The sequence below is a fragment of the Chenopodium album genome, chromosome 7 (assembly GCF_948465745.1).
Source record: "Chenopodium album chromosome 7, dcCheAlbu1.1, whole genome shotgun sequence".
Lineage (NCBI taxonomy): Eukaryota > Viridiplantae > Streptophyta > Magnoliopsida > Caryophyllales > Amaranthaceae > Chenopodium > Chenopodium album.
The window spans coordinates 38,281,466-38,299,213 of NC_137840.1; positions in this window are offsets into that span (position 1 = coordinate 38,281,466).

A 17,748-nucleotide genomic window follows, 5' to 3' on the forward strand; every position below is an offset into this window, starting at 1 on the left:
GGACCTGATCCGGAGCTTGATGGCTGCAAATGATGAAGCCACCACCCGGGCTAATGACCTTAAGCAAAAGCTGAAGGATGCCAAATCTGAGCTCAAGGCATTAGAAGATGCCGACAAGGAAAACGCCCAACTTTGGGCAAACCTCTCCCGTCTGGGGGTCGACATCGTCAAACTATGGAACAAGAAGTCGGATGAGATCACCTAGGAGCAAAAACGGATGATGGAGGAAAATGAGCGGGACAATGCAACCCTCCTGAAGATCACTTGGAGCCTCCTCTACCCAGATATAGACTTTGAAGTCTATAAACTTAGGTATAATTACGCCATTGAGGTTTATGATGCCCAAGTGTTGGGTAAGGCTCCTCCGCCTCGCTTCCGAGATTGGGCTACCGAGCAGGGATATGAAGCCTCAAATACTGAGGAGCCAGTGGAGGAAGAACAAAATTAAGGCCCAACTGGCCAAGATCAGCCGGAGCAGCAGCCTCCCCCTCCCCCTCAGCCTTGAGTCCGCCTCCCAAATTTCTGTGGCAGTATGCCAAGTTTCCTTCTTTCCCGGAATGTAAGCCGAGTATTTTGTATTTTTACCAACTGTAGAGTTGGTTAACAATCATTTTCTTTTGCTTCTTCTCCGGGTTTTATTCCGGCTAATAATTATTCTGGCCTTTGTGCCATTTTTAATATGAAGTATTCCGACTCAATCGGTTATTTATATATTTTTGTGTTTGAATTTTTTAATTTGAATTTTTCGTATATACATCAGTTTTTAATATTTTGCCTAACTTAAAAAAGCATGTAGCAATTTGCAATCCGGGTGGTCTTGCCCCTGGACGGCTGTATGGTTGGTTTCATTTCAAATTGATTGATTGGCTTGAAAACACTTGATACTTGGAGAAGTATGAGTTGTTTTAAGGCCAATAAATCACAATGGTGATTGCCCCAAACCAAGTGCACAGCCGGCCATTAGAACGGGTGCTTCGAGTCTCTTACCCAGACGGTAATATTCCGTCTAGGATTATTACATAGCCATTACACAAAATCTTTTGCCCCAGTTGGGAGAAAGAGTGCAACTTTAGAATAAGTAATCTAAGTGGAAACTTCTGCCGGCAACCGACTGATGCCTTAGTGCATCCAGTGTTCGGAAACTTAATCATTCTCGTATATTACTCTGGTCAGACGGCTATGAGTTGACCAATTTGGTCGTTCAATCTTTGCCGTCTGCATAGGTACGTAGAACTAACGAAGAGTCTGTTCTCTGCAACGATTGCACCTGGAGGGGTGTCGCCGGACGCCATTGTCCATGTTGGGACAGGCGATTTTTTTAAAAAATAAGCAACCATCCGGCCATTTTGGCCTTTGGTCTTGTTTGAGACCGGTTGTATAGCCACTAAGCGTTTTTGTACTTAGTTTTTTCAAGCTGGCCATTGGCCACGCGATATTTTATTTACACTAAATGTCAATTTTGGTTGGTTAAGCAATTAGGACGTCTGGGTATTACCTAGGCGGAATGGTAATTAAAACATTAAATTACACCAAGTATCAAACTTAGTTGGTTAAACAAGTAGTCCGTCTATAGATTACCAAGGCGGATTAGTAATTATAAAGATAACAAAACAATTTTTGCAAACAAAGCCTGATTTCTCATTGATGGACTCACTGTTTACAAAAAATTTACATTTCTCAGAAGTAATACTTTTTTAAGTTATCTACATTCCAAGTTCTAGGTAGACGTCGGCCGTCTGGAGTTCCCAAACGGTAAGTGCCATCCCTGACTTCCTCATAAATCCGGTAGGGGCCTTCTTAATTAGGGGTTAGCTTTCCAGAATCATTGGCCCTACCGGTTGCCTCCATTTTACGTAACACAAAGTCGTCAACTTTCAAAGGACGCTTGCATACTTTCTTGTTGTAGGCTCGGGTCATTCTCAGACGGTATATCTCATGGCACAAGGCAGCATTGCCCCTGCATTCCGGGAGGGAGTCTAATGCTAGCCGCATAGCCTCCCAATTTGCCTCTTCATCATAAGCTTTATTTGAATATTTTTTACTTTCATTAGATTAAATAAGCTTGATTAAATGTTTCTGATTTTCATTTGATCCAAAAGGCTTGGTTTGAATGTTTTTTACTTTCATCTGATTCAGGTAGCTTCATTTAATGCATTTGACTTTCATATAATTAAAAAAGATTTGTTTCAATGTGTTTGACTTTCACTTGATTTAAAAAGGTTTGTTTAAATGTGTTTGACTTTTATTTGATATAAAAATCTTTGCTTTAGTGTGTTTTACTTTCATTTGATTCAGATAGCTTCGTTAAATGCATTTGACTTTTATATGACTTAAAAAGCTTTGTTTGAATGTGTTTTACTTTAATTTGATTCAAAAAGCTATGTTTAAATGTATTTTAGTTTCATTTTATTTAATTACCTTAGTTGAATGCATTTGACTTTTTTTTATTCAAATAGATATCTTTAAATGTGTTTGACTTCCATTTGATTCAATTAGATTTGTTGAATATAATTGACTTTATTTGATTCAAAAAGCTTTGTTTGAATGTGTGAATTTCATTTGATTTAAAAAGTTTTGTTTGAATGTGTTTGACTTTCATTTGATTCACTTAGCTTCATTGAATGCATTTGACTTTTATTTGATTCAAAAATCTTTGTTTGAATGTTTTTAACTTTCAATTTATTCAAAAAGGTTTGTTTGAATGTCTTTGACTTCCATTTCATTTAATAACCTTGGTTGAATGCATTTGACATTCGTTTGATTCAAAAAGCTTTGTTTGAATGTGTTTGACTTTCATTTGATTCGAAAAGCTTTTTTCTAATATGTTTGACTTTCATTTGATTCAATTAGCTTCGTTGAATGCATTTTGACTTTCATATGATTTAATTAGCCTTGATCAATGCATTTAACTTTCTTTTTATTCAAAAAGCTTTGTTTGAATGTGTTTGACTTTTCATTTGATTTAATTTTATTCAAATTTCATATTCATTTGATTCAAATAGATTTGTTTGAATGTGTTTGACTTGCATTTGATTAAATTAGCATTGTTGAATGCATTTGACTCTCATTTGATTCAAAAAGCTTTGTTTGAATTTGATTGACTTTCATTTGATTCAAAAAGCTTTGTTTGAATGTGTTGACCTTCTTTTGATTCAAAAAGTTTTGTTGGAATGTGTTTGACGGCATTTGGTTCAATTAGATTTGTTGAATCCATTTGAATTTCATTTGTTTTAAAAAGCTTTGTCTTAATGTGTTTAACTTTCATTTGATTAAAAAAGCTATGTTTTAATTTGTTTGACTTTCATTTGATTTAATTAGGTCCGTTAAATGCATTTGACTTTCATTTGGTTCAAATAGATTTGTTTGAATGTGTTTAACTTCCATTTGATTCAATTATCTTGGTTGAGTCATTTGACTTTCAATTGATTTAAAAAACTTAGTTTGAATGTGTTTGACTTTTATTTGATTCAAATAGCTTCGTTTAATGCATTTTTACTTTCATTTGATTCATAAAGATTTGTTTAAATGTGTATGAATTTTATTTGATTCAAAAAGCTTTGTTTGAATGTGTTTGACTTTCATTTGATTAAAGTAGCTTCGTTGAATGCATTTTACTTTGACTTGATTTAAAAAGATTTGGTTGAATGTGTTTGACTTTCTCTTGATTCAAAAAGCTTTGTTTGACTGTGTTTGACTTTCATTTGATGTAAAAAGCTTTGTTTTAATGTGTTTAACTTTCATTTGATTCAAAAAGCTCTGTTTTGTTTGACTTCCATTTGGTTCAATTAGCTTTGTTGAATGCATTTGAATTTCATTTGATTTAAAAAGCTTTGTTTGAATGTATTTGACTTTCATTTGATTCAAAAAGCTTAGTTTTATTGTGTTTGGCTTTCATTAGATTCAATTAGGTTCGTTTAATGCATTTGACTTTCATTTGGCAATCAGCCGGCTGGTTGCATAAATAGCTTCAAGACGCTTGTGTTCTTGTTTGCTTCTAACTTCTCTATGAACATTCCTGAAAAGAAAACGATCCTTGATTAAGGCCATGTGCACTAGGGAGATAGAGAAGGGCTGCGATCATACGTCTGGCGGTTCAATCTGGTGAGAATCCAGATACAAGGACTGTCTGACGAAGTGGCTTTCACAGACTTTTTCAAAGGTTTGATGGACGGGTCGACTTTCAAGTTCGAACTCATCTGAAAAAAAAATCTTCACCCACCAAGAAGCCTTGATGGAGGCGGACGCTTACATACAGGCGACCGAGCTCTGCTCCTCTAATAAGCAGTCGGACTCTAAGAAGTCAGACCGACAGAAGGAGAGTCGGCCTGCTCAGCCGTCTTTAAAACCAGAAGAGAGAAAAAAGAAAAAACAAATCTTGGTGGTTGATAACTTCGATCAGCCAACCCAGAAGAAAAAAAAGAGTGGAAACCGTACGTTCTGAGGTACGAGTTCCACAAGGACAACTACTCCATCTTCATGGAGATTAAGGATCGGCTGAATCTTGAGAAGCCGACTCCTATGAAAGGTTCCGCTGAAAATCGAAACAAAAACAAACACTGTCACTACCATGAGGATGTTGACCATGGCACCAACGACTGCTTCAGCCTCAAGCGGGAGCTTGACCGTTTGGCCGACAAAGGAGCGCTGAAATCCTATGTGAAGTCCAAAGTGGCTACCAAATCATATTCTGGGAAGTCAAGCAAAAAGACTCTCCAGCCTGCTATCAGCTCTGAAACGGATGAGGAACCGATCTATACAATAGTAGGCGGATTCGCCGGTGGTGGTCCAATCATCCGGGGAAACAAGGACCATTTGAGAAAAATGGTCCATTTTGTTGATGAGGGGCACGCAACTAGCACATCTGCCTTCCCCAAAGTCATCATCACCGAAAAGGACAGAGGCAAAGTCCGTAGGCCGCATGATGACCCTGTGGTCATAGAATGCAAAGTGGCCAACCAATTGGTTGGTCGTATCTTAATTGACACAGGAAGCTCCTCAGACATCATTAGCTACAAATGTCTATCCAACCTGAAATACAGGTCGGATAGTATGACTGATGTCTCCCATCCCCTAGTGGGTTTTGGGGGAGGAGTTGTGCATCCAGTCGGACGCATTGATTTTCCCATCAGACTCGGAGAAAAAGGTAGCGGTCGGCATATGACCATCCGGTTCCTGGTGGTCAAGGAGCTTACCGCCTGGTACCTCATCCTTGGCCCACCAACTTTTAACGATTGCAAGGTTGTCATCATTCTAGCTCTTATGCTTGTCAAGTATGAGAGGGATGATGGGACTGTTGGCTCCCTGAACGGGGACCAAAAGACGGCTTGAGAATGCTATCTCTCGGACGTCAAGCCAGAGACAGCTACAGTCGTACAAGGTAAAGAGCCAATTAACCTTGATGAGGTCAAGGATGACCATCCGGCCCCACCAGCCGTTAAAAACGAAAGCCTAATCCGCTGGTGGTGGTAAAAAAAGAAAAGCAATAGCAATCACTGACCGGGGAACGGTTAGATGACCTCCATCCCAAGCCAGCTGGTGAGCACACTGATATTCCTCTAGACGACAGCCGTCCAGATCGAACTATTAAGGTGGGGACGACTGCTTTTGCTAACTTTGGCACAAGTTTGCACCAACTCTTAAAAGAATTCAAAGACATTTTTGGCTTTGAAGTGGAAGAGATGCCAAGCATCAGCCCGGATCTTGCTGTCCACAAACTCGCTGTGGATCCCAAAAATAAGCCCATTCAACAAAAGAAAAGAAAGCATGAAAAGGAAAGAAGTCAGGCGGCAGTCGCCAAAGTTAAAAATTTGTTAGACGTTGGGTTCACTCGGCCATGTAGATTCTCTAACTGGGTTGTGAATGTTGTGCTCGTAAAGAAGCCGAATGGTACTTGGCGCATGTGTGTAGATTACACTGACTTGAACAGAGCATGTCTGAAGGATAGTTATCCACTTCTAAAGGTCGACAGTCTGGTCGACTCTACAGTCGGACATGCCCTGATGAGTTTTATGGACGCCTATTCAGGCTTTCATCAGATTATCCTGTGGAAGAAGGATCAAGAAAAGATGGCATTTGTCACTGATCAGGGGTTATTCTGTTACAATGTGATGTCGTTTTGTTTTAAGAATGCGCCTGCTACTTTCCAACAAATGATTAATACGGTCTTCATTAATCAAATTGGGAGGAATGTAGAGGCATACATTGATGATATGATAGTCATCCAAACAGCAGGCGGATCACCTGTATAACCTCCGAGAAACATTCGCCACACTCAGGTGGCACAAGGTCATGCTTAATCCAAAAAAGTGTGTCTTTGGTGTTGAGTCTACGAAGTTTTTCGGATTCCTAATTGACTAAAGAGGGATTGAGGCCAACCATGAGAAAATATAGGCGGTAATCGACATGCAGACGCCCCGTTCTATAAAGGAAGTTAAAAAATTAACCGATTGTCTTGCAGCTCTGGGAAGATTTCTCATTTGGTCAGGTAACAAGTGCCTCTATTTCTTCCAGGCGATTAAGAAGAAGACTAGATTTGAATAGGGGAGGATGCTTAAGCCGCCTTCCAAAAGTTGAAAACGCATCTGCATTCTTTGCAAAGGTTGGTCAGTCCCTTGCCCAAAGAAGTGCTCTATATGTATTTGGCAGTTTCAGATCATGCCCTCAGTGTTGTACTCTTATTTAAAAGAGACGGCATCCAACTCCCGATCTACTTCATTAGCCACGCTCTTAGAAACGCAGAACTTCGGTAACCCATGATTAAAAAATTTGGTCTCGCCCTTTTCATGGCTGTCAAGAAGTTGAAACCATACTTCTTGACACATCCGGTCACGGTCTACACTGACCAACCGATCAAGCGGCCAATGACAACCGTAGAGTCTTCTGGTCAAATGCTCAAATGGGCTATTGAACTACAAGGACTGAAAATCACTTTCGAACCAAGGAAGGCAATAAAGGGGAAGGCATTTGCCGACTTTATTTTAGAAATGACAAGGCCGGCTGAGCCGGATCATATCAATCAGGTTTGGAAAGTGTATGTGGACGGAAGCTCCACAATGAACGGCCGTGGTGCAGGCGTAATTCGTCAGTCTCCTGAGGGGGACAAATATGAATATGTGCTACGGTTTAAGTTCAAGGCCTCAAATAATGAGGCCGAGTATGAAACCCTGTTAGCCGGCATTCGGATGTGCAAGGCGGCAGGGGCAACAAGAATTGACGCCTGCTCTGACTCTCAATTGGTCGTAAGCCAATACAATGGTTTCTATGAAGCCACCCATTCGGTTTTGATCAAATATTTACAGGCGGTCAAGGCTGAAGCTGGGATACTTGAAGACTTCAAGTTAACCAAGTGCCCAGATCAAAGAATAATCAGGCGGATGCTCTGTCCAAGCAGGCCTCATCTGCCTCATGTGAAACTTCTCGGTCAGTCATCTGGGAAGTCATGAAAAAGAGAAGTATATCTAATGAAGACCCTATTGGAGTACTTGACCGAAGTTCCACCTGGATGGATAACATCTGGGAATATCTAACAGACGACACCCTCCCAGATTCACCTCAGGAGGCGGCCGTGCTGAAAAAATGGGCAACAAACTTTGAGATAAGGCAAGGAGAGCTCTTCAAAGCAGGTTTTATGAAGCCTCTTTTGAAGTGCGTGACCCTAGAAAACGGGCAAGAAATCCTCGAAAAATTGTATGCGGGATACTGCGCCTCACACGCAGATGGTAGAATTGCATTACTTCTAGCCAACCCTAGAGTCAGGTTCTATGGAGATGGTTAAAACATGTGACAAGTGCCAAAAGTTTGGCAAGCTGATCCATCGTCCGGCCACTGACCTGACGGTCATCCACAGCCCTGTGTCGTTTGCTAAATGGGGCATGGACATCCTAGGTCCATATGTGACTTCTCCAGGCGGCAGGCGCTACATCTTAGTGGCTGTGGACTACTTTGCCAAATGGGTAGAGGCAGAGGCGGTAAAAAACATCAAGACAAAGGAAGTGATTTCCTTCATCTGGAAGAATATCATCACTCATTTCAGGGTGTCAATGTCTATGTTTTTTACAATGGTCCTTAGTTTGAGACTCCTCACTTGAAGACTTTGTTAGGAAATCAGGGGATCTCCAATTATTTTACATCAGTTGGTCGACCCCAAGTAAACGACCAAGTTGAAGCCTTCAACAAATTAATCTCAGACGGCATTAAAAAGAAAATTGAGAGAGCTGGTGGCCTATGGGCGGATCAAGTACCACACGTCCTGTGGGCCATCAAAATAACCGCAAAAGGGGCGACTGGAGAGACCCAATTCCTCATGGTGTACGGGGCACAAGTGTCTTGCCTATTGAACACTATGAGCCGACTCTTCGGATTATGCTATAAGATGAAGAGGCGAACTGGGAGGCCATGCGCCTAGCATTGGATTCACTTCCAGAGCGCAGAGGCAATGCTACCTTGCGCCATGAAATCTACCGTCTGAGAATGACTCAAGCGTACAACAAAAAAGTACACAAGTGCCCTTTAAAAGTTTGGGACTTTGTGTTACGGAAAATGGAGGCAATCGGTAGGGTGAATGAATATGGGAAGTGTTTTTTGTGTTTTTTATCCCTCGGGAGAGTTACGTCACAAAGATTGGTCCAGCTGAGTTGTACCTGCAAAAACAACGGAGAATCCGGGTGGTTGGAGCTCCGCTTCCGAAGATCAAGTTAGTAACTAGAAGGAGAATAAAGAGTACGAAAATTTAGGTGAGGATCTGCTTGGATTCCAAGCTTAGGTGTTTCTCTGATGAGAGAGAATGTAAGTGTAATAAATGATTCAAATGTGTTCCTAAAATGGGGAAATATCTCCCTATTTATAGGGTCGTTGGAGAATGTGCCCCTATCTAGGTCACTTGACCTAGATTTTAGTGGGCTAAGCCGTTTTACGGCGCTCCTAGGGATTTGGCTCCTTGAAGGCCGCCATTTCAGAGGCTTATCTAAGGGGGCCACGTGTCAAGAGGATATTCGGCCACTTGGGCCATCTTGAGCTCACCACGTAGCCTCCTCTCATTGGTCCACGTGACCTCCGGGGGTTTAGTCAGCAGCCGGCAACGGATGAATGCCAACTATACTGCTTCCTTCTTACAGAGTAGTTCTACTTTTGGTGCTGATCTTACATTCGACGAGCCGGATCTTGCTGGTTTCGCAAAACGGATGGTGAGGACCCTCACCTAGTCAGAGAAGAATTTAATACCTGATCTGCAGATAGTGGACTTCGACCGGATAACGGGCCAGCTGGCTGAGGTAAAGAATCCCACAACCCTGATATATTTTCTTTTATTTTAACTAAGTATATCATAATCCGGCTGTTCTTTTCCTAGGTAATGCTGAGAGTGGACGGACTCCGGGGCCCCTTCAGGAAAAAACAGGAAGAGGTAAATGACGCCAAACGGAGGGCCCTTGAAAACCTCAACTCTGCTGAATATGCTAATTATATGTGTGATTTAGAGATTAAAGCAGTAGAGTTGAAACAGGAGGAGTTGATCCGGAGCTTGACGACTACAAACGATGAGGCCACCAGCCGGGCTAATAACCTTGAGCAAAAACTGAAGATGCTCAATTTGAACTCAAAGCATTAGAAGATGATGACAAAGAAAAAACAAAACTCCGGGCAAATGTCTCCCGACAGGGGGTCGAGATCGTAACTCTACGGAACAAGCAGTCGGATGAGATTGCTCAGGAGCAAAAGCGGCTGATGGAGGAAAATGAGCGGGACAATGCAGCCCGCCTGAAGATCACTTGGAGCCTCCTCTACCAAGATATAGACTTTGAAGTCTATAACTTAGGTATGATTATGCCACTAAGGTGTATGATGCCCAAGTGCTGGGTGAGGCTCCTCCGCCTTGCTTCCGAGACTGGGCTGCCGAGCAAGGGTATGAAGTGTCGGAAACTGAGGAGCCGGCGAAGGTAGAGCAAAACGAAGGTAATAAGCCTCAAGTAGCTGATGACCAATCTGAAGCCCTCCTAACCGTCCACGACTAGTCGGAGCAGCAACTTCCACCTCAGCCTTAGGCGAGCCTCCCCAAATTCCGCGGCAGTATGCTAACTACTTTTTTTTTTCGGCTTGTATGCCGTGTAATGTTGTATTTTTACCAAATGTGGCGTTGGGTAATAATCATTTTCTTTTGCTTCTTCTCCGGATGTTAATCCGGGTAACAATTATTCTGGCCTTTGTGCCATTTTTAAGAAGTATTCCGACTCAGTCGGTTAATTATATATATTTGTGTTTGTTTCAATTTTTCAATATGACTTTTGCGTATATTTGCAATTCTTTAATATTTTTCCTAACTTAAAAAAGCATGCAGCAATTTGCAATCCGGGTGCTCTTGCCCCTGGACGGCTATGTGGTTGGTTTCATGTCAAATTGATTGATTGGCTTGAAAACACTTGATACTTGGAGAAGTATGAGGTGTTTTTAGGCCAATCAATCACAATGGTGACTGCCCCAAACCAAGTGCACAGCCGGCCATTAAAACGGTTGCTTCTAGTCTCTTACCTATACGGTAATATTTCGTCTGAGATTATTACATAGCCATTACACAAAATCTTTTGCCCCAATTGGGAGAGAGAGTGCAACTTTGGAATAAATAATCTAAGTGGGAACTTCTGCCGGCAACCGACTGATGCCTCGGGGCATCCGGTATTCGGTACTTAACCGTTTCTCGTAGATTATTCTAGTCAGATGGCTATGAGTTGACCAATTTGGTCGTTCAATTTTTATTGTCTGCATAGGTACGTAGAACTGGCGAAGAGTCTGTTCTCTGCGACGATTGCACCCGGAGGGGTGTCGCCGGACGCCATTGTCCATGTTTGGACAAGAAGTTTTATAAAATAAGCAACCATCCGGCCATTTGGCCGTTGGACTTGTTTGAGACCGGTTGTATAGCCACTAAGCCATCCAGCATGCAATTCTTCAAGAACTTCTTTCCCCTTTTTTGGGGTAACACACTTCAATAGAGGTTTAAGTAAACCCGCCTTGAAGAGCTCTCCGTTTCTTAACTCGAATTTTGCTGCTCGCTTTTTCATGACGGCTGCTTCCTGTGGTGAATTTGGAAGTATGACGTTTGCTAAATATGCCCGGATGCCATCCATCAAGGTAGAGCTTCGGTCCAGGATTCCAATGGGCTCTTCATATATACTTCTCTTTTCAAGAACTTCCCAAAAGACTGATTGAGGCGTATCACAGCAGGTGAACGAAGCTAATTTGGACAACGCATCCGCCTGGTTGTTATCTGACCTGGGCACTTGATTCAGACGGAATTCCTCAAGTGCCCCGACCTCTTCTTTGACTGCCTGAAGGTATTTGATCATATCCGGATGAGTTGCCTCATATTTTCCTTCATACTGGCTAACGACCAAATGTGAATCAGAGTAGGCATCAATTTTAGTTGCCCCTGCTGCCTTACACATGCGAATTCCGGCTAGCAGGGCTTCATATTCCGCCTTGTTATTTAAGGCTTGAAACTTTAACCGTAGTGCATATTCAAATTTGTCCTCCTCAGGGGACTCATATATGATTCCTGCATCGCAGCCGTTCTTTGTTGAGCTCCCGTCTACATACACTTTCCAAACCTGATCCACGTTATCCAGTTGAACCGGTCGTGTCATTTCAATAATGAAGTCGGCAAACGCCTAACCTTTCACTGCCTTTCTAGGTTCAAAAGTGATTTTAAGACATTGCATTTCAATAGCCCATTTCAGCATTCTGCTGGATGATTCCAAGGTAGACATTGGCCGCTTGAGGGGATGATGGGTGTAAATTACCACCGGATGGGCTAGAAAATACGGCTTCAATTTCTTGAAGGCCATATACAGGGCAAGGCCAAATTTTTCAACCATGGGATACCGGAGCTCAGCGTTTTTTAGAATATGGCTAATGAAATAGACCGGGAGCTGAATGTTGTCTCTCTCAGCAAGGAGAAAAACACTAAGAGCATGATCCGAGACAGCTAGGTACATATATAACGACTCTTTGGGCAGAGGGCTAACAAGCCTTGGCAAAGAGTGCAAGTGTTCTTTTAGCTTTTGGAAGGCTACCTCGGCATCATTCCCCCATTCAAATCTGGTCTTCTTCCTGATCGCTTGGAAGAAGTAAAGGAATTATTCACTTGACCGGCTGAGGAACCTCCCCAAAGCTGCCAGGTAACCAGTTAGTCTCTGTGCTTCCTTGACAGTGCGGGGTGACTTCATGCCAATTATCGCCTGTATCTTCTCAAGGTTTGCCTCTATCCCCCTTTGATCAATTAGGAATCCGAGAAACTTCCCAGACTCAACACCAAAGACGCATTTCTTAGGATTTAACATAACCTTATGCCGCCTAAGTGTGGTGAAGGTTTCTCGGAGATCAGCAAGGTGATCCGCCTGCTGCTTGGATTCCTCCCAATTTGATTAATGAAGACCGTATTAATCATCCGTTGGAATGTAGCCAACACATTTTTCAAGCCAAACGACATAACAGTGTAATAGAATTACCCCTAATTAGTGACGAAGGCCGTCTACTCTTAATATTTTTTTGCACAGGGGTATCTGATGGAAGCCGGAGTAGGCATCCATGAAACTCGTCAAGGCATGCCCGGCTGTCAAATCAACCAGACTATCGATCTTTGGAAGTGGGTAACTATCCTTAGGACATGCCTTTTTGAGGTCTGTGTAATCAACACACATACGCCAGGTACCATTCGGCTTCTTTACAAGCACGACATTTGCCACCAAGTCAGGAAAATTACATGGTCGAATGAACCCAGCGTCCAAAACCTTTTTTTTACTTCGATAGCTGCCGCCTGACTTCTTTTCTCACCGTGATTTCTTTTCTTTTGCCAGATGGGCTTCTTTTTAGGATCCACGGCGAGTTTGTGGACAGCAAGATCCGAGCTAACGCCTGGCATCTCCTCCACTTCAAAGGCAAAAATGTCTTTGAATTCATTCAGTAGGAGGTGCATATTTGCACCCTATTTAGCATGAGCAGTCGTCCTAACCTTAACAGTGCGCACTGGACGGCTGTCGTCCAGAGGTAAATCAATATGGTCTCCAGCCGACTGGGGACGGAGCTTAGCTAACCGCTCCCCGGTCAATGATTGCTATTTTTTCTCTTTCTTCACCTCCACCAGCAGCGGGGCCTTTCTTTTCTTCCCGGCTACTGGTGGGGCTGGGGTGGCATCCTTGACATTGTCAAGGTCTAATGGTCCTGCACTTGGCTTTTGGGGCCACAGTATCCTTGACGGCTGAGAGGTATCCCCATTCAAGGAACCAACAGAGCCGTCATCCCTCTTATACTTGATGAGCATGAGAGAAGAGATGATTAAAGCCTTGCCTTCATTGAGGGTGGGCCGGCCCAAAAAAATGTTATAGGCGGTTAGCTCCTCAACAACCAAGAACTTGACGACCAGGTGTCGTCCTTTTCCTTTCTCACGCAGATGGATTGGTAAATTAACCCTTCCGACTGGGTATACCATTCCACCCCCAAAGCCAACCAAGGGGTGGGTAACCGGATGCATGCTGCTGACGTTGTATTTCAGCTTTTGCAGGCACCGAAAACTAATGATGTCTGATGAGCTGTCGGTGTCAATGAGGATTCGTCCAACCAGCTTATTGGCAACCATACATTGAATGACAACCGGGTCGTCATGCGGACGGCAGACGCTGTTCCTATCCTTCTCAATGATCAGAACGTCTGGCAAGGAGGAGCTAGCAGACGCCTACTCATCATCATCGTTGTCAATATTTCGAAGATGGCTCTTAGTGCCCCGGATGGTAGGGCCACCACGTGAGAAGCTGCCTGCTATGGTGTAGACTGGCTCCTTATCAGTGTCCGTACTACTAACAGGATGGGGTGTCTTAGACGAATGCCCCGGATTCTTCTTATTAGTCCCTTTGGACTTGGAGATATAGGAATTTAACATCCCTTTGTCAACTAGACGGTCCAACGCCCGTTGAAGGCTGAAGCAGTCGTTGGTGTCATGGCCAACTTCCTCATAGTATTGGCAGAATTTATTTTTGTTCCTTGATTGAATGGAAAGTTTCATTGGATTTGGCTTCTTTAGGGATAGCCGGTCCTTGATCTACATGAGGATGGAGTTGCAGTCCTTTTTAAACTCGTACTTAGGAACGTACAATTTAAATTATTTATTCTTCTTCTGAGACGGTTGGTCAGAATAACTAACCGCCTAGACTTCTTTTCTTTTCTTGCTCTCTTCTTTCTTCTTGGACGGCTGAGCAGGTCGACTGTCTTTCTGTTTGTCAGACTTCTTAGAGTTCGACTGGTTACCAGGCGAGCAGAGGTCGGTCGCTTGAATATAACTTTACGCCTCCCTCAGCGTCGCCTGTAAAGTGAAAGCCCCTTTTCTAACTAGGTCAAACTTAAAAGTCGACCTGTCTCTCAAACCCTTGAAAAAGTCTGTAAAAGCTACCTCATCAGACAGTCCTTGAATCTGAATTCTAATCAGATTGAACCGCCTGACAAAGGAGCGTAATCCATCTTTCATTGCAGGGATGTTCATTGAGAAGTTAGAAGCAAACAGGAAGGCAAGCTTCCTAAAACTATCAATGGACCCGGCTGGCAAGTTGCCAAACCATTATTGGGCAATTGTTGTAGCCAAGCCTAACAACTTGGTTATGGACGTTTCTTTAGTTCAAGACGTAGCATCATGCATTGGTGCTATGCGTTCTACCCATGTGCAGCAAGATATTCAATCTTTTGAGTTTCTTGTTGTTCTTATTAACTAGTTCATTTTAGTTCATTTTATGCTTTGAATAAATTGTAAACTTTAGTCTTATTTTAAGTTTGCAAATAAGTTGCATTATTAGTTGCATTTTTTCAGTTATCTTTAGTTTGTTAAAAATGTAATGTTACATTCACATAAAGTTCAAGTACAAGCTACATGAAGAAGGCAGCCATTTAAGCATGGAAAACAACATAGAATCCGAAATTCTTTTGGAGGAATCTCAAGGCTTCAAATGGGTGTTACAAGTAGCATTAATGCAGCCATCAAGTGGGCATTCATATGGGCGTTTCTTGCTGCCAGCATTGAGCATTAAAAGGCGTCCAAATACACTCTTGTCTACATACATTCAAGCTTGATCCAAGGCTTGAATCAAGGAGGAGTTACACTTCTTTTTGCTGTTTGAATTGGGCGTGAATTAAGGGGCTGTTTTGCTTCTTACTTGCTGCTTTGTTGGGCGTGAATCAAGGGAGGGTTATGCTCTTTATTTCTGATTTGATGAAGCCTTAATGTGGAGGTTACAAACCGCCACTTTTTCCTTTGATGTATCTAGTTAAGCTTAGCTTCTTTTATTGATGTATCTAGACACAAAATCTGTTTTTGATGCTTAGCTTAGGCGTGTAACAAGTGAGCTGAAAAGTCACTTAAGTTAGCTTGTACTTAAGGATGCTTGTTTACTATAAATAGCAAGCAAATGTGAATGAAAAAAAAGCAGATTATTCAAACATAAAAAAAACTTGTCTTACATTCGTTTCTTGGATTAGAAACAAAACCTGAAATTCTTGGATTTGGAATTTCGTTTCCTTTGCTTAGTTAGCTAGTTTAGGCTACTAGTTGGCTTGTGATCTTAGGAACCCAAAACGTTTCTTAGTGGTGTGACTATATCTAAGAAACCTTTGGTTCTTAGCCTTATCTATCCCTTGGTTTATCCCTTGTGTATTTCGAGTGTTACTCCAAATATACAACATTTGGCGCTAGAAGGAGGGGGATCTAGCAAAACACATACCCAAAAACATACCCCAAACACAAACCATGTCCGACATCCCACCCCCTAATTGGCAAGAATATGTCAATAAGGTTGCCCAAGAGAAAGTAGATATGGAGCAACGAATGCAATATTTGCAAGATCAGTTAAAAGATCTTTCTATTAAGTTGCGCCATCAAAAAGAGGGCTCACCCAATCATAGTGATGAAGAATTGAGTGAATCTAATTTCAATCACAATGATAGACCTTCTCATGAAAGAGAAAGGTCACGGCCTAATAATGACATAAAAGCAGACATTCCTGAATATGATAGCAAACTCGATGCTGATGAGTTTGTAGAATGGTTAAGAACGGTGGAGAGAGTGTTTGACTATAAGCAAACACCGGAAGAGAAAAAGGTGAAAATTGTGGCCTTGAAGCTACGAAAATATGCCTCAACTTGGTGGGCTAGTGTGTGCGCCAAGAGGGAAAGACAAGACAAAGAAAAAGTGAGATCATGGGTTAAGATGAAGAAATTGTTGAAACAAAAGTTTCTTCCCACATGCTATGTGCAAGAAAACTTTTCAAAATTCCATAACCTTAAGCAAGGTACGAAATCAGTAGAGGAATATGCTAGGGAGTTTGAAGGATTTGTTATGAAGTGTGGAGTAGAGGAAGATGAGCCTCAAACTTTGGTTCGGTTGCTAGGCGGACTTGACCCAAAAATAGCCAATGTGGCCGAGCTACACCCTTACACCACCCTTGAAGAGCTCATTATCTTAGCACATAAGATTGAGCAGCAACAAAAAGCAAGAGGCAAAAGTGAATCATCACGTTTTGCATCTCAAACCTCATTTCCCCAAAGAAAGCAAACATCCAATTTCCCACCTTTCAAACCCACATCCAATCAGCCTACTTCTAAACCACCTTCACAAAACACCCAAAATTCCAACCCAAAACCAGCCCCAAGAAGATGCTTTAGGTGTCAAGGCCTTGGACATATGGCTAGTGATTGTCCAAATAAAAAAATTGTTACATTGGTAGAGTATGAAGAGGAGAACGAATTAGAGGTTGAAGAGGACAACAATCTTGAAGAGAATGATGAGTATGCGTGCCTAGGTCCGGATGAAGGAGAATGCTTGGTGGTTCGACGTACGCTTAGCAATATGTTGGACCAAGAAGGGAGCTTGCAACGTGAGGCAATCTTTCACACTCGTTGCACCATTGGTGGAAAGGTATGCACTTTGATTATTGATGGAGGTAGTTGTACCAATGTAGCTTCGCAAGTTATGGTAGACAAGTTGAAAATGAAAACTATCCCTCATCCTAAACCATATAAAATTCAATGGTTAAGTCATAGTAAAGGGATTCATGTCACACAACAAGTCTTGTTATCATTTAGCATTGGTAAAACTTATGAGGAAAAATTATGGTGTGATGTTGTACATATGGATGCATGTCATGTTTTACTTGGTAGACCTTGGTTATTTGATAGGCGTGTGATGCATGATGGTTACAAAAACACCTACTCCTTTTCTAAGGATGGAAAGAAAATTGTCCTTACCCCTTTAATCCTCAAAAATGATCACCCCATACCCACGCCTCCCACTTCCCTCACCACTCTCATAAAATCTGAATTCCATGAATATAGAGTTCACAAACACTTCATTTTGAGCCAACTTGATACCCCCTCTCAACCGTCCAAAGAAGAAAACCACCCACTCCTCACCTCTCTTCTCAAAACCTATTCCCATGTTTTCCCCAAAGATATCCCTCACGGATTACCCCCAAAGCGTGACATCCAACACAAGATTGATCTTGTACCCGGATCCATGCTCCCAAACAAACCAGCCTATAGAACCAATCCGAAAGAAACCGAGGAAATTAGAAGACAAGTGGAGGAATTGTTATCAAAGGGTCTTATTCGTAAGTCTCTTAGTCCATGTGCTTGTCCTACTTTGATTGTACCTAATGTTTTGGGTGTTTTTGTCCCTCGGGAGAGTTACAACACGAAGACTGATCCGGGAAGAGTTGAACCTGC